Source organism: Pinus tabuliformis, chromosome 6 (assembly GCF_031772625.1).
Source record: "Pinus tabuliformis cultivar Carrire ecotype Pingquan chromosome 6, CPIR1, whole genome shotgun sequence".
In the NCBI taxonomy this organism is placed as follows: domain Eukaryota; kingdom Viridiplantae; phylum Streptophyta; class Pinopsida; order Pinales; family Pinaceae; genus Pinus; species Pinus tabuliformis.
In genome coordinates, this window is record NC_142292.1 from 1060098697 (window position 1) to 1060108817 (window position 10121).

A 10121-nucleotide genomic window follows, 5' to 3' on the forward strand; every position below is an offset into this window, starting at 1 on the left:
GACGATCCCTCTAGCCCAATGAGTGGGTTTAGAAACTTAAGTGAAAATCAACTAGACATCTTCCTAGGTTACAATTGAAAAGAAGAACGAAGGAGATGACCTACCTCGTTCTGATGCTATTTCGATTTCCTTTGTTGAGGACCCTGAACTGCTTGTATCACAGGCTTGTTCATGCTTCTCTGAGTGTTTATGCACTTTCACAAGTGATCAAGACACAAAAAGGCATACCAAATAGCAAATCCAATAGAAAACCTACTTAACTGATAAAGGAATGTCAAGTTAAATGATACATGAACATATAAATTTTGGGAAGATGAACCAACAGTTGTGTATTATTATAAAATAAATGGAAGCTTACAACCAAAGCCTTGATGTTGATAGGCTCTCCTTGAGTGGTAATCCAAGTCCAAGCCAATAACTCTCCAAACAATCCTTCTCCAAGTCAAATGAATAGCCTCTAGGCCCAATCTTAGCATAAGGGTGCAAATAGACATAGACCAACCGTTTGGGAATGTGAGAGGATGAATTTATAGGTTGGGAAAGGGAGTTAGGACCTCTCCAAAGATAGGACTAGGCCCTCATGTCAAGGAGGTAGCTCATAGGGATAAGAACAAGAGGTCAATTTGGGAGGATTTGACCTCATCTATGCAAAATAATCTCCAACTTGTCACTCTGGAAGCTTTTAGATCACGAAGCTTCTCATCCTCTTTAGGAAAATTACCTCTTTGGGATCATCACGGGTATTCAGGGGAACAGAGTGATGCCATCGCTGGTCAAGTATAGTGCAACAGGCGACCATCACTATTTTAAGCCTTATAAGAGAGATGATTCTCATTTAAGGGTTTTAAGAGCTATTTATTCAAGGAAAGCTCAATGCATTTTCCAATCAAAGTCTTAGGAGGGATCTGAGATGTATACATGAATGAGTACACTACATAATGGTCATGTTTCAGGCACTTCAGGGTATGTCACAGGGAAGTGCAGGACGTGTGACTAAATACTGTGTAACACTCTCATGTTTAAAGGACCACCTTTCCTCATCTCAAATGTTGTCAATATTCCATGGAGTTGATCAAGAGTGAGGCTTTGGAATCGAACTTCAGAGTTAGTGATCTCAAAATATTCTCAACTGTTGGCATTATGATACAGGTGTTGTCCTTGATGGCAACTCACACAGATGAAAGTTCACAGTGCAATAGGTTAACAATAAAGGATTACAGATGATACTCCAGAGATTGAAGAAAGAGAGGTATACACTGGTTCACTTTGTTAAAGTAGCGTATACTCGTGGGTGCATAGAAAAAAAGAGCGTATACGTATACACGTACTTTCACAAAAGGAAAAGCGTGTATGAGATGGAAAATAAAGGTTTTGGTCCAAGTTATTTGGTCTGAGGTATTGGTTCCAGGTATAGGTCCAAGGTATTTGGTCTTAGATATTGGTAATAAGCGGTTTTGGTCCGAGGTATTGAGAAAGGACTAAAATATATGAGGAGGAGAAGATCATTAGGCCAGAGTGTGCAAGTATTGAATATCTTATGAAGTGTTAGATCAAATATGTAGGTTCTGGGTTTTTGATGCTTTGCTTGATCTGAACTAAGGATGCACCTATGTGGTTGATGATGGATGATGGATTGAGATCATAAGACCTAAAATGAATTATCATTATGTGGTTTGATCATTGATAGTCTAGATCTGAATACAGACGCATGTTTTATTTTTTAAATGTTATGATCTGGGTATGACTAAAGTCTGGAATAGCTATGAAATTTTTAAGTTAGTATTTTCATATATGTACACTAGTTCGATTTGCTAAAAGCGCATATACATGTAGGTTTGACACATCGAAGTAGCGTATACAGTATGAAAAATGATGTTTGAAGTTGGAGTTGGTTCTAGTGATTGATGCAGAGTTCTGGGTTCTGCATTGTGTTATGGTGACAGTGTTCTGAATGTTCTGATTGATTGATTGTGATTTTCTTAAGTGATAATGGGTTTCTAGTGATTGATTGAGTTGTGGTTGATTCAGAGATTGATGATTGAGTTTAAGTGATTGGTTGATGCAGATGTATTTGATGGTTGTATTGCAGTAGTGATTTATTTTGAGCTTCAATGTTGCTGATGGGTCTAGTATGAAAATTTGATGAAACGTGGCCTTCAGATTGTGGTGTTGTGTTCTAGGAGTATCCAGTCAAAAAATTTATGAAACGTGGTCCCTGGAGGAAGAGAGAAGGTCGTAGCCTTCTGTAGGCCGGTGCCTATGTACTGGTAAACATATTAGCCAGTACAAGAGCCAGGGGGTTGGATCTCCTTCCATTAGTAGCTGGAAAATGAGTGAAGGTTGGAGCCTTCTATAGGTTGGAGCCTACATAATAGTAAATGGATCGGCTAGTACAAGATCCAGTGGGTTGGAGCTCCCTTCCAGCAGTAGCTAGAAAAAGAGTGAAGGTTGGAGCCTTCTAGAGGCCAATACCTATGTACTAGTAAATGGATCAAATAGTACAAGAGCTAGGGGGTTGTAGCTCCCTTCCAGTAGAAGCTGGAGAATGAGAGAAGGTTGTAGCCTTCTGCAGGTGGGTGCCTACATACTGGTATGAGTCTACACTAGTACAAGATTGTTAACATGTTTTTCTTATATTAAAAGAAGACAATAGTAGGTGGTTTTTGGCCCGCATTGGGTTTCCACCTTAAATCTTGGTGTCCATGTGTGTTGCTTATGTATGATGGTTTATTCTGTTATTGTGATGGTTTATTCTATTATTACTGCACATGGTTACTGTTTATATGGTTAATGAAGTACTGATGCATTGACTAAAGATCAACATATGATGAATTAACTGAATCATAAGTTTGCTGGATATACGTTGGTTGCTTTAAAGACAGTTGCATGTACACATGAGTTACCTTCACTGAAGTAGCATATATAAATTTGAGTATGAAAAGAAGAAGCTATTGATTTGTAAATATTGATTCACCCCCCACCCCCAAGTATTATTTACAACATCAAAAATAGTAGAATCTTTTATTTCATCACCAAGATTTCTCATGGAATTAAAATTTTCATCTACTCGAAGGAAAAATGTTACAATGCTTTCATCATCATGCATTTTTAGTGTCTCATGCTGTATTCTAAATGATTGGAGTTTAGCAATTTTTACCTTGGTGTCACCTTCATAAATTTGGATAAGATTATCCCACATTCCCTTTTCTATGTTCAACTGCATTACTTTTGTTAATGTCGGTCTAGTTTTCCTGTCACCTGGATCAAATTTTCTTTTAATAATCTTGTCAGGGCTTTCAAAATCAAATTTTGTCATGTCACTAGGTTTACATAGTTAAATTTGATCACTGTTTGGTTGGTCTAGGAGTAAGTTCAGTCTTTTGAAAATTCACTCATGCTGGTCACCTATCACATTTCTATGAAGGTGTCATAATAAAGGCAAGAAAATCATCATAATCATTCCATTCAGTTTCAAGTCCTCCATTAGGTCATTAGGGTTTCCAAGGTCCACCATTACCATCTATAAATCCAACAGTGAATAGAGCATGACAAGCTCCTCTTTGAAATTGGTTTGTTGAATTATCAGACATTCATCATGTTCTCAATTTGAAAATCTCCAAAAGAAGAAATTCAAGTGCTCAGGAAAGTGAAAAGACAGCTCAGGTTTCAGCATTAAAGGTGACTCTATTTTCAAAAGTGAGAAAAATTAGTTTTTCAAAGGTTTATGGGTCCCATTTCTTTTTAAAAGGAGAAATAAAATTGCCTATATAAATTCAATAGCCCCAAACTTATCTTGTTTACCTCTCCTTCACTCTTGTTTATCGAGCTCTCATACCCAAAAGAGAGAAAAACTTATTTCCATAGGAAAAACTGGAAAAAATCCCAAGGAACTGCGCTCAAGAAGACTTCATTGCGCTTGGAGGTGTGGCACTGCGCTCAGGGACACTGCGCTGCGCTTGGGCGTTACGCTCAGGTTAACTGTGCTGTGCTCGGGCTAGAGTGTCCAGAAAATGCCCAAATCTTTCCCAAAATTAATTTTTAAGCTTGTTAACTTGATTGCATTGCTTCCTAAGCCAAGCAACAAGTTAGTACATCATTGCACTTCCTTCTTTGTTTTTCAAAATCATCTCATGCCAATGATTTTTCCAATTAGGGTTTTGTAGTGAATTTTTCATGAAAAATGATAGGTTGATGATGGCCATTTTCATTTCTTGGTTTTTAAACATGTAAAATGTTTCCCTACACCTATATACATGTTTGATAAGCTATTTAAACCGCTCAATCAACCTCAAAACAAAAATTTACCCCTCCAAAAGTGAAACCCTAGTTCATTCCTAGGGGTTTTAGGCACTTTCACTAAAAACTCTGTTTTTTCCTTCTCACAAGCATATCATTCTTCCATTGCTTTTCCACTCATTTTAATCAACTATCCATAGCTCATTTCCACTTATTTCAAACCTCCTTTACCATTTTATCAAATTCCACCTTCTCATTATTCCATTTTCCACTCATACCTCACAGTTTTTCTCATTTTCATGCTGTTAGGGTTTCTGCCATCATGGAAGCAGAATCTTCACCAGAGAGGAAGAGACATCACAAGGGAGGGAAAATCCTCAGATATGAACCATCAAATTGCAGCGAAATCAACCCATCTCCCTTTATCAAACAATGCTTTGAAGATGTGAATTGCTTGGATTTCCGCAAAAGGGTGATTGAAGTGGGTTTCAATGAACAATTGACAGATTGGTTTGCAACTTAGTTGAAAGGTGAAAGTGCTGTTGTTGCTGGTATTGAATTCAATTTTTCAGTGGCCTCCATTTCACTTGCTACAGGGCTACTTGACAATGGTGAATATTGGTTCAAGGGGATGAGCCTAGATCTTGAGTATTATAGACCCTTCTTGAAAACACCATATAGGGAAAAAGATGCTCATGTTATGACTTTCAGGTACTTATTGGAAAAGTATGACCCCTTGATGAATATTTTCATGAAGTTCTTTACATGTGAAGGAAGATTCTCCAAACTATATGCTTATCATATTTGCCTCCTAATGCACTTTACCTCTCAAAAGCCACTCAATATGTGAAACTACCTATGCAGGAGCATTGCCAAAATGTCAGAGAGGATTTAGATGAAGAACAAGAAGCACTACCCTAGCCTTTTTCATCATAGTCTGATCAATACTATAGTCCTTAATCAACTTGCAGAGAAAGGTATGACTTGGGAAACCTTTTTGGAAACAACTCTCAAATGGCATGAAACTAATGTGGCAGCTCAACCATCTAGCCTACCAACACAACAAATGGAAGTGGGGTCCTCTAGCAAATCAGATGAGAAAACCAAAGCACCTAAGCCTGAGGTGACCAGGATGTATGAGAGAGGAAAGAGGCTTGTGTTTGCTTCTCATGGTGAGAAAGGGACCAAGCCTTCTACATCAACAAAACAGGGATTGACAACGCAGGATAAAGACACAATTGAGCATGAATTTGAGCTGGTTGATTTAGAGGCAGAGGATCAGACTTCAAGCATGTAGTAGATGATCAGAGATAAATACTATCAGATCAAAGATCTCATAGTAAACATGGAGAGAGCAAGGTATATCATTTCATTCCTTAAACAAGAGAATAGTCATCTCAAAACGAAGCAATTGATCATGGAAAAAGAGCAAACCAAATTATTGCAGCAGGTTGGCAAGGGAAAAGAAATCATTGAGTCAAGTGAGCCTGAAGGAAAACAAGGGAAGGGTAAGAGGAAAAGGACAAGAACAAAGGGCCTAAAGAAGGCATTGTAAGAGGAAGAAAAACTTATTTTGCTGAATGAAGAGCTAGACCTAGAGGACATGATTGCTCTTGAGGTCAACCAAGACAAGGAGTATTGCCTCAACAGGGTGAATGATCACTTATAGAAGCTTCTAGAGAAGGTAAACATAGACAATTAGCTGCTAAGGCACATGGCACACCACTACTAGGCTCAAAACTGGATCTACAATGTCAAGGTCAAGTAGCTTGAAAATAAGATCAAAGAAGCCAAAAAGGACCAAAAGGATGAAGGAAACTTGGAGATGCTTGCTGAAGCATCTATGAGGGCCTAAAATACATAATTTTACAACTCTTGTCCAATTTTGAGCAAATTTTGAGCAATTTTGGTTTTTTGTGAATTTTGAAGCCAAATTCAGAAGTTTAGCAGTTCTAGGAGTGTAGCGCCTTGGCACTGCGCTTCTTCCTTAGGCATATATTTAAGGATAACTCTACATTTTCAGAAATATCTTGCCATCCTCTAAAAACCCATTTGCTCATATTTTCCAAAGGTGGCTCAGATTTTGAGAAAAGTAAAAAAAGGTGGCAAAAAACTAGCTTTCTGGACCCTTTTTTGATAGGTGTTGTGCTCTTGGAGCGACCTTGGGAGAATGGATTTTTGAAGGCCTTCCCATGGGTCATTTAAAAAATAAAAACTGCTATGGAAACTATATTTTAAGGGATATTTTACCGTTCTATTAGATATTCATTTGGACCTCAGAAAGGCACCTGAAAATCAGCTCAATGTCGGTGCTATGCTTCTGCATTTTTCTGTGTTTTAAATTGTAAATTTCATTGTGTGAAATTTCTAGTTTCCAGATTGACTTAGTCAATGTCAAGACTCCTTATGTAATGGCACTTGTTTCAAGGCTAGGTGATGTAGGCATGAATAAATGTACATGATAGGCTGTTTTTGATGTTTATAAGGCCTCATAAAGGAAGCAAACTCCTAAACAAACTCTCTAAGAAGTGTTTGAGTTTCACCTTCTCACTCTCACCTGTTGGTTGAGAGAATCATGGAGTGAGTTCCTCTACCAAGGAATTCAATTTCTGAAGGTGGGAAAGTGGTCTAAGAGAGTCTATGTCTAGTCAATTTAACGTCTTAAATTGCTCTACATAAATTATCAATCCGGGTATCGTAAACTGATGAAGTGTGGTGCACTATATGTGCTTAGTTAACCTTTCTCTTACTTCGTTGTTTTATAGTTTATGTTGTTTTTGGGGTTTTGTTCTAAAATGCAATAATCAAATAATGAGAGAATGACTATGAGACCCAGTATCCTTGCTACTTCAGCAAAAGGACAAGATGATTCTATCACGTCATTAGTTCATTAAAAGGCTATGTGCATCACTAATCTACAATCAACTTGAAAGCAATTTATGTACAATAATATACATGTTAAAAAGAAAATAAAATGCAATAATTCAAACTGTACATTAATATACATGAAAATCAGAAAAAAGAAATACAAGAAATTAAAGTGACAACTATACAAGGCAGGGGCCCCCTACCACCTATGAAATCAAATGCTTAAAGGAAAATAAAGACATCAAATAAAGAACTAATGACATCGGCCCAGTATCTATGCTGCTGATTTAAAATGAAAATGAAATGTGAAATCTAAGTGACACTACATAAAGGAGACAAATCACACTACTTTAACCTTTTCTTAACCTTTTTGCCTTTCAGCTAGATTTATCATGTGATAACAGTTATGAACAAGTCAGCAATGTGAGTCTTAAAGAAAACTAAACCAAGCTGTACTAAGTGATATTTTGGCTCCAATAAAGTTATTTGATTATGGAAAAAGAACCATCAATAGATGAACAACTTGATATCTAAGAGCAGAAAGTAAAGTGCAAGTTAAAGAAATGATAATAATGAAAATCAAACTAGAAAAATAAAGGTCAACAACATAGACAAGATGATCACATATGCCATTAGTCATGAAATCAAAGCAAAATTAAACACACTTGCATGAATTAAAATTGCATGAATGAAAAATCTAATCTACCTTACATTCTACAAAGCAATATTTACAAAATGAAATCTACTCTACTTACATCCTAATATGCTCCATGACATCTACTTCACATCTCCTTCCATGTTGAGAACATCAAAGCTTTATTCAATTTCTTCAAAAGTACAAAGTACAAAATCTTTCAAAATCCATGGGACTAACAAGCTAAGAGGACTAAGAAAAGACTAAAAGGGAAGACTAGCAAATGAAGGAGAGAGATCTCCTATTTATACAAAAAGATGAGAGCCATCTCATTAATGATAGTCCATGAATCTCTCCCTCTACCTCTAGAGTCCTAATCAAAATAGGAACTGATAAGACACATGTCTTTTTAGAGTTACAATACAATTAGGAGATGTGACACATATCCTCATGATCCCATGATTCTTTCCTCTCAAATTCGAATTTGGCCTTGGGGTGCCACATAAGGGACTTCTAGAAGCCTTCTTTCAACCTACACATGTCAACAATCTCAACCCATTTGTTAGGTATAAGCATATGCACATTATTTTCTAATGTTTAACCACAAATTCACTTAAAAGGCTTAGAAATAATAAAGATTGGAAAAACATAAAGGTGGCCCAATGATAATAAAAGTGGGATGAATGTGGTGACATAGTAGTGAAATGGAGGTGAAATGGAAGTGATATAATGGACATAATAGTGAAAGTGTAATGGAAATGAATGACATTTTCAAGACTCAACAGTCTATATGTATCATTTCTCTTTCAGAGAGAAGGGTTGGACTTTTTGTGGAGGAGGCTTGCATGTAATCATCTTTTCAGCTAATACAAAGACAATTGCAACTATTTTTAAGGAACTCTAGCCCAGTGAGTTCATGGTTTTTGTTCTTCATTTTATTTGTTTTCTATGGTTAAAACATCTTTATATACATGATATCTCTCCTTTCTATGGATGCCTTACAGTGAAATACACAAAATTCTTGTTCTCAAGCTCTGTTTATCTGGTATTCATAGTTATGTTTAAGTCTTCCTAAGCTAACGAAATCATGTTTACTTATGCTCATTAGTTTCTTCTTCAATCTTTCTTCTATAATACATTGACAACATTCTAAATACACCATGGTCTTATAACATATAGCTCCTTTCCATATTTTCTTCTACACTCCTACAACCTAGACCTATTTGTGGCTCCAAACCCTAAAATCTAAATTTTCACCAATACACAAACAAGTATACATATCTAGCCTAAAAATTATTTGCTTTAAAGTCATTTCACTGATAAGATACTTTGATAGATCCCTCTCATGCTCAGTAGGGCTAGTTACTGAGCTGAAGTGGTTTGAGGTTACCCTTCTCGATCTCCTTTTCAGCCTAGGAAACTGTAAGGGACTAACATTCTTGGTGCCGTTTTCAGGGAATGACTTATAAATCATTCCCCAGAAATATCTAAGAGCTTTCAAGGAACTGGTTCTGTAGTTCACAACTTCCAGTATCCAACGATAGGCTGAATTCATAAATTTGATTAGTTTAGGGTGTGAAATCTTGGCTCCTAAAAGACATACCAGGTCAAACCCTGACCCAAATCCACCCTTCATTGTTGAAGATCTAGAAATACTGCTCAGAAAACTTAGATTACCCATTACTAAAAGTGCAGTTCAAAAAATTAAAAGAACAACCTCTCTTCCTGAAAATCTGTTTGCCTTTGAGCAACTTCCTTTTGATGTTCAGATAGAATTGTCTCTTTCGAGGTCAAAGTCTGAGTCCTGCATCTCTGAAGTGACATTAGAGCCTTTAAAGTTGAAACTCACTCTATTTCTTTAGAATCTTTGTCTGCTAAAACTGATCATGAATTGTGGTTGAATTTTGACAAACTTCAATCCCTTGCTGACCAACTCTAGATCACTACTGAAAAGGCCTTCATCCAGTATCAACTTGAATACCTAGCCACTGCTTCCTCTTATATTTCACCTCCAAGCACATCTGTTACATCTCCCAATACTTCAGTTTTGTCACCTTTCATACCATCTCAATTTGTTCCATCTTTGCCTATATAACCAATTGCAGTACCCCCACCATCTCTAGTAGTCATGGCGCGATTTGCACCTCTTTTACTGCATGCTCAACTTGCTGCTTTGCCTCAGAATTATGGTCAAATACTCCTCTTGTTTGATGGAAGTGTAGAAATTACAACTCAACAACATGTTGATAAATTAGTGGATTTCATTGATTTAGAAGAAATTGATGAAGATAATGCCAAGATGAGGATTATAGCTCAAATTTTTTCAGGAGATGTTAAGAAATGGTTTCGAAGTATGGCTACTAATTCTGTCAACAACTCTCAA